Below are 7,329 nucleotides of genomic sequence, written 5' to 3' on the forward strand. Positions count from 1 at the left end.
TGCAGGAGGGTTCCCCTTTCTCCACATCCTCGCCAACATTTGTTATTTATTGATTTATTGGTAACAATTCTGACAGCTGTGAGATGATATCTCATTTTGTTTTTTATTTGCATTTCCCTGATGATTAGTAATGTTTGAGCATGTTCTCATATGCCTATTTGATGTATGTATGTCCTGTCCTCTTTGAAGTAATGTATAGTCAGATCTGCTGAAAGGGGAGGAGGAATTTTTGTTTATTTGTGAACTGTGCCGACCCATATTAAATGCTCAATAAATATTTCTTGAATGAATAAACCAGTAAATAAATATAATAGCAAAAAGTTCTGCATTGAGTTATGGCTCTATATGTTATAATATTTTTTTCAGTTATATATTTTTGATATTTCTCAAAATTAAAAAGTAATAATTGTTTTATTTGTATACATGCAAATTAGCATAATGTCTGTCTAATCCATATCTTAATTATACATAGCTATTAAAATGGAAATGTTTATGCATGCATATTCAAAGTCATCTAGCATATTACCAGTGGTATGCATGGGTTCTTTGGGAAATACTGATTTTGTACTAAGAGTGTCTTCCCAGTGGTACAGTTACCAGACTTGTCTACCTCTCCTGGGACCTTTTCAACTTTGACTTCTGAATTCTTTGAGATTTCTAAAAAAGTACAGGGTGTGGGTCTTGGCTCCAGAACAGCATTAAATTTTCAGGAGAAACCACAGCATAATGGAAGGAAGCTGCAAAGTATGGGCTCTGGAGACAGACTGCTTGGATCAAGTCCATACTTCATTTGTTTTCTGAGTGACCTTGGGTAAGTTGCTTAATCTCTCTGTGCTTCAGTTTCTTTCTTGTATGACATAATAGCATTACTTACTTATTGGATTGCTTTGAAGATCAACGCTCATGTGTGCAAAGAGTTAACCAGTACCTGGCATGTAGTAAGTAAATGGCAAGTAACATTAGCTAATAACAGTATTAATATAATTTATAATAACTATGATAATGCATAGCACATTTTTCTGGGTGTTTACAAAAACACTTAGATCACTCAGGGTTATTTTAAGAACATGCTGTTATGACTGCAGACCAGCTTTCAGCAGACTATGAGGATTTCTGGAGATGGTTTATCTCAGAGTTAGGCCAATGTTCTGATTTCCCCAAAAAATGAGGTAAAAAAGGGAGGTTTTTAAATAAACTTGTTTACTCCCTGTTTACTCTATTAGAGGTTATTAACATATTACATATTTAGAGAAAACATTAAATGTAAGCAGTCAAGATCTTCTTGAGTTCACTAAGAAGGAGTATAGTACCCTTCTGATCCCATTGTATACACTTTATCAATAGTATCAGTAAGCAAGTATGTTAGAACTCTTTCATGAACTCTACACTCCTATGGCCAACCTTCTTATGGATGACTCCTTGCATAAGCAGATGGAACTTTCGCCTTTGCTAACCCCATTCCCTGGAAATCCCCACTCTTCCCCAAACTCTTCAACCTTCAAGATTTGTTCATCACCTCCTTCAGGGAATCTTCAGTGATACCAAGATTAGCATTAGAACTGAGGTTCCCATTGTCCCCTGTCATGTCTTTATTACTACACTTAGGATGTTGAATGGTAAATATTTTTTCTTTATTTTTCTCTCCTACTTGACTGTAAGCATTTTGAGGTCAGTAATACAGTTCATTCATTTATTGATACATTAATATTTCTTGCTAGCTACTACTGGGTACTATACTAGGGACCAGGGACATAGCTGTGTATAAGATAACGAACACTGTCTTCATGGCGCTTATATGAAAGGGAAGTAAGTTGAAGGCTATATTAGAGAACTACAGGAAGCTCTGATAGCATATTAGTATAAAAGGAGGATGTAATTAAGTGTGGGAGCCCAGGGAAAATATTGCTGGAGAGAGTGTGGGGTGGGGCAGGAAAGGTGATTTCAGACAAAGCAAAGGAAATGTATACAGGTCCCTAGGTATGGAAGAACATGGCATGTTACTCAATTTTTGTTTAATGTAGCATAATACCTATGGCACATACATTATGTGCCATTTACATGTTTGTTGAAAGAATCTGCGTCATTCCTTTTCTAAACAAAAGGAATTCCTTTTCTCCATATTTTCCTTCTGTTAATTTATTTGGGGGATTAGAGTTTGTCAATAGCTAAGGAGCTGGCAGGCTGTGTGGAATGAGAAAGCATGAAGAGAAGCCAACAGATTCAGTGTTCTACGGTAGAAAAGAGGTGTAATGCTAAAAGTAACCACTGTTCCATTACAGATTTGTTAAGTAAGATTTACATGGTAATACAAACATTTGCTGTGATGTTGGAATAAGAAACAGTTTTTCCTTTCAGATCCTGTGCAATTGTAGATTACCCAGTGGCAGACAACACATTGGCTTAGGTTACCAGCAAATCGGGGACACCAAAGAAATGAGACAAGTTCTATTTCAATGATCTTTTCCAAATTTTGACAATTAGAAAGTCTACAATGTTTGTGTACGTGCAAGTTTCATTTTAATTTTAACTTAGTTCTTTCTTTTCATTGTTTATGGGAGACACCATAATTTTTATAGTGCTTAGGAACTCAAAATGTCTTGTCACATACAGCACAACAGTAGAAAACATGGCCCAGGTAGTGCAATAAGCACATACATCCCACAGTGAACAAAACATGGTTCTTGTCCTGATGGAGCTAAGCATCAATCAGTGGTTCTCAACCTTCCTAATACCGTGATCCTTTAATACAGTTCCACATGTTGTAGTGATCCCCAACCATAAAATTATTTTTGTTGCTACTTCATAACTGTAATTTTGCTACTGTTATTAATCGTAATGTAAATATCTGATATGCAGGATGTATTTTCATTGTTCGCAACCCACAGGTTGAGAACTGCTGTCAGGGTGAGGAGCCAAAGAACAAGAAAACAAAACACTACAATCATAGCAAAATTTTACAAGTGTTGTGAAACAGTGATTAACTGAAAGGAAGTTAAGGACTGGAGGTGGGGAGAGAGAGAATGACTTACTGTGGGGGTGACATTTAAACTGAGGAATGAAGTATGGATTATGCCAGTCATATAAGAACTAAGAAAAGAGAGTTTCATATGGAAGGATGAGCTCAGAGGAGAGAGCTCAGCAATGAGAAGTATTTCTGAAGGTCAGTACAGCTGGATATGGTGAGCATGGGGAACAGTGGCATGAGAGGCAGTTGGGAAGTTGGGCAGGAACCAAGTTATGCAGCACCAGGAGCCTACTGTCAGGCATTGAAGAGACATTGAAGAGTTTAAACATGGTTCAAAGCATTGTGGGAAATGAATTGGTGGTGGACAAAAGTGGGTGTGGTTAGGATGCTGTGGCATCTGTCTGGAGATTATAGTGGTTAGATTAGGGTGGTGGCAGTGGATATGGAGAAAATTAGGCTGTTTTGAATGAAGACATTTTAGAGGTGGCATTGTGAGGACTTGCTAATGGATTAGAGGTTAGGGCTGAGGGAGAGGCAAATATTAAGGATCACTTCGAAAAAAAGACAGCTCTTCTATTTTGAAGATCTCACTGTTAAGGTTTAGTTCTTACCTTCTGTAGTGAGGAAAAGCCCCAAGGCTCTGGCTCTGGGAATGTGGGGTGTTGGTGGGGGACAGACCTGAAGGGTTTCTGAGCAGCCAGCATTCAGGGGCCTTTCCTCCCCTTCTCCCCAGGCCTAGCATTCTTGCGAATTAGGCATTAATGACCAGTCAGAGCGTTGGGAGACTCATCACTGCACATAAGTATCTTGGCTGAGAAGGGATCAGTGAGGCCTGGAAGAACAGCAGGATTTGACTCAAAAAATCCCTCAGCCTTGAGAAGTGGCTTGCCAGGAAGAAAAGGCCTTCTTCTACTCGGAGCCTCCTACGTATTCCAAACCATATTCTCTTCCACAACGACTGGTTCCTCGAGCTACTGTCTCCATTCCACCACCTTCTAATCATGAGACCTTGTGACCATATCTTCTCTTAGCCTCGTTTTATCTATGAAACCAGGGTAAAATTGCCTTTGTCTAATGAATTGAGATTGAAATGAATTATATTTGTAAATTCTTTACACATGCCTGGCATGAAGAAGGATCTCTATGAATTTCAGCTGTTCTATTATATTATCCCCTCCCCCAAACCAGAACCTTCCTTATTAAAAAAGCCTTTAAAGCCATTCTTTTCCTTCCAGCCCCCAAATGTTTGAAAAATTTCCCTAATATCTCCCACCTCAAGACCCCCAAATGGTCCCTCAGGTCCTTCAGATGGCTGAGTACTTATTTTCCTGTGACAAACACAGCAGGTGCAGAGGACTGAAGAGGAGGAAAGGGTAGTGTAAAAGTGCAGCTTACAGATTTCATGGTCTCATATTTATGAGCCAACTTTCTTTAAATACTTACATCCCATATGTACATTTTATTGCTCTTTGATTTGTTTCTTTTGATTGGTCTGAAGAGTGAAATTGGGGGCCTGGAGCTTGCTAATACTTCTCTATTAGAAAACTATATAAATAAGAAGTTTGAGTTTTGTGGGAGTCCCTCCCCCACCTACCAAGGAGAATCAAACTTTGTAAGGATATCTTTGAGATTTCTTGCATCTGCCCACAGCCGCCTTCTGGAGGACTCTTGCTTAACATGTCCCTGGCTCTAACTCCTGCTACAGCGGAGGAGGTCTTTCCTGAGCAGTCAGAGACTACCACTCTGAAGCAAATGGTTCGATTTCGAGTGGGGAGATGGAATGAAGGCAAATCCAGAGAGGAGGAGTTCCATTTCAAGAAAGCAGCTTTTGTCATTTAAATCTTTTTAAACCTCTTTTCTTTTATCCTAAATCCAAATTGCTTCTCTTTTCTCAGCATCTATTTCTCCTTCTAATAAATTTCTCAATCCTTATCAAAATCCCAATCTATCTCTTAAATAAATCTGTACAACTCTAAACTCCTATTGAAATAAAATTTTTAAAATGGCAAAATCAGGACCCTCAAGCAAATTCAAAATGTGCATGCCAGTGATTGATTGATTGATTGATTGATTTCTATCAGAGGAACTGTAATGTATTAAAACTGTCCCAAAGAGCATTTGAGAAACTAGATATTTATAGGCAGTATACAAAGGAAAGAATAAGAGTGGTTTTACTTACGCAGTTTCACTTGAGCTTCAAGCCTTGAGATACAAATTTTATGCCAGGATTGATCTTTATGACCTTGAATAAACTAAGCTAGTGGTTGGCCTTTTGTATGTCCTAAGCAGCCTGTATATCACCTGAATCAATGGGAATGGCCAAGAGGAAGAGCAGTGCTTTGTATCATGTGGTATCCTAAGTTCCCTAAATTCTCTGAAAAAGGACCTGGGTCTGAGTTTATGCAGAGATCTATATGGAAATATTATAGAACAAGAGTAGGTTTGTTTCAGATACCTTTCCTTAAAGGAGGAAGAACCTTCATGTCCCAGACCTCAGTATGGGATGTTAAGCCCAGATGGAATATTTTATGCCTAACTGTGGCCTCTGTCACCTGTTATTTGTGCTCTGATTTGTGTTCACTCTTTTTATGTCTCCCATGTACAAGGAGGCTGGTGGGCAGAAATTACTGGGAAATACCTGATCTGTTTTCTACTGAGAGCTGCAGGGAAAACTTCAATCATACTGTTATAAGCAAACAAATAAATAAAATGGAATAAATGGGGAGAAGGAAAATCTCTGATGGGAAAATGCCAACTAATAATTATAAAAGGAATGATCTATCATTTGGCAAATTGTTATTTAGCAAACATCATCATAATATTTTTAGGCATGAATCATCAACGGATGCTAAAACTAATGAGTAGACATTTGAGGAGGAAAGGCTATCTAGATTTTCAACCTATTTCCCCACAAAGTTTCTAATAATTACTAAGGAAAACAGCAACTTTACAGTGAAGAAAGCTGGTCGATAATCTTAATCGACTGATTAAAGTTAGCACCAAGAATAGAAGAAAGAAATCACGTGCCTCTTAACATGATATACTGAAAAGAACATCACTTCTGCGGCATTTCCGCTAAAATGCTTTACTGATTCTAATTCACGAGGAAACAGCAGACACATCCAAGTTGAAGGATACTGTACAAAATAGCCTGCACCCTTCAAAACTGTCAAAGTCATAAGAGGCAAAGTAGGACTGAGAAAATCTTCCAGATTGAAGACGATTAGAGATGATAATTAAATGCTATGGGATCTTGGATTGAATCCAGGGGAACCAATACAAAACAACTTTCCATAAAGGACATTCATGGCATAATTGGCAATACTTGAATAAGGTAGATTGAGTACAGAGAATTATATCAATATAGTTTCCTGATTTTGATAATTCAATTCATGAAAAAAATAGTCCTTGCTTTTAGGAAATACACACAAGTATTTAGGGGAAAGAACATAACGTCTGTAACATTTTTCTGTAGGTTTTCTCCTTTTCCTTTCCACTGATTCTTTCTCAGCCACCCCCATCTCCCACCCACTCCTAGTGTTGCTGGAGTGATGTTCACAGAACCCTCAAGCCCATAGGATACAAATAGGAAAGAAAAAACCCCTTCTCCCTCCTACAGTCTTCTAGTCTCCCTCTAGCATTCTCTCCCTGTCCCCTGCCTCATTGGTTGGCTGACTGGTCAAGCAGCAATGGGGTTTGCATAGTTTCAGCCCTATTATCAACTCCAAGATAGAAGGGTAGATTTGATGCTGAGACACAATGCTTTCTTGTATCTTAACCCATCAAGAGTTTTCTAGGATGTGCCCTCATGAGTTCTACTTCAGTATAAGAGACTGAGCCTGGGAGAGGGAGCTTCATGCTGCACAGGACTCTGACCTCTGCCCACTCAGAGTTCTTAGTGTCATTTTCTTCAAGGGGACATTTTTATCATGTGGGAAGTAAGTCATATGCTTTATACTTTGGGGCTAGAAGTTCCTATAAAATCCTCAGCAAGTTTTTTACAACACCAATATTGGGATCTGTATTTGAGAAGCAACTATTACGTGCTCCTTCTCCAGGGAAGAACATTTAGAGATTATCTAACTCGCTCCTTCAGACTTTATTGAATGTAAAATACCCCCGTGATGAATGTCTCTCTCTCCCAACAGCATAACCAGATCTCTCTGAATTTGACCTTCAGGGCTGAGATGTTTTGTTTGTTTGCTTGTTTATTAGATTATGTGAGCTCTCTGGGGTCTCTGCTCTACTGTCTCTCCTAAGAGCCTTAACTACTGGACAGTACCAGTAGGCCATAACCAACCATGGGCAACACATCAACTTAAATGGAGTCAGGAGGAATGCAGTTTTCTGGGCACCTCCAGTGC

This window comes from Myotis nattereri (genome assembly GCF_964212035.1).
Source record: "Myotis nattereri genome assembly, chromosome: 5".
Classification (NCBI taxonomy): domain Eukaryota; kingdom Metazoa; phylum Chordata; class Mammalia; order Chiroptera; family Vespertilionidae; genus Myotis; species Myotis nattereri.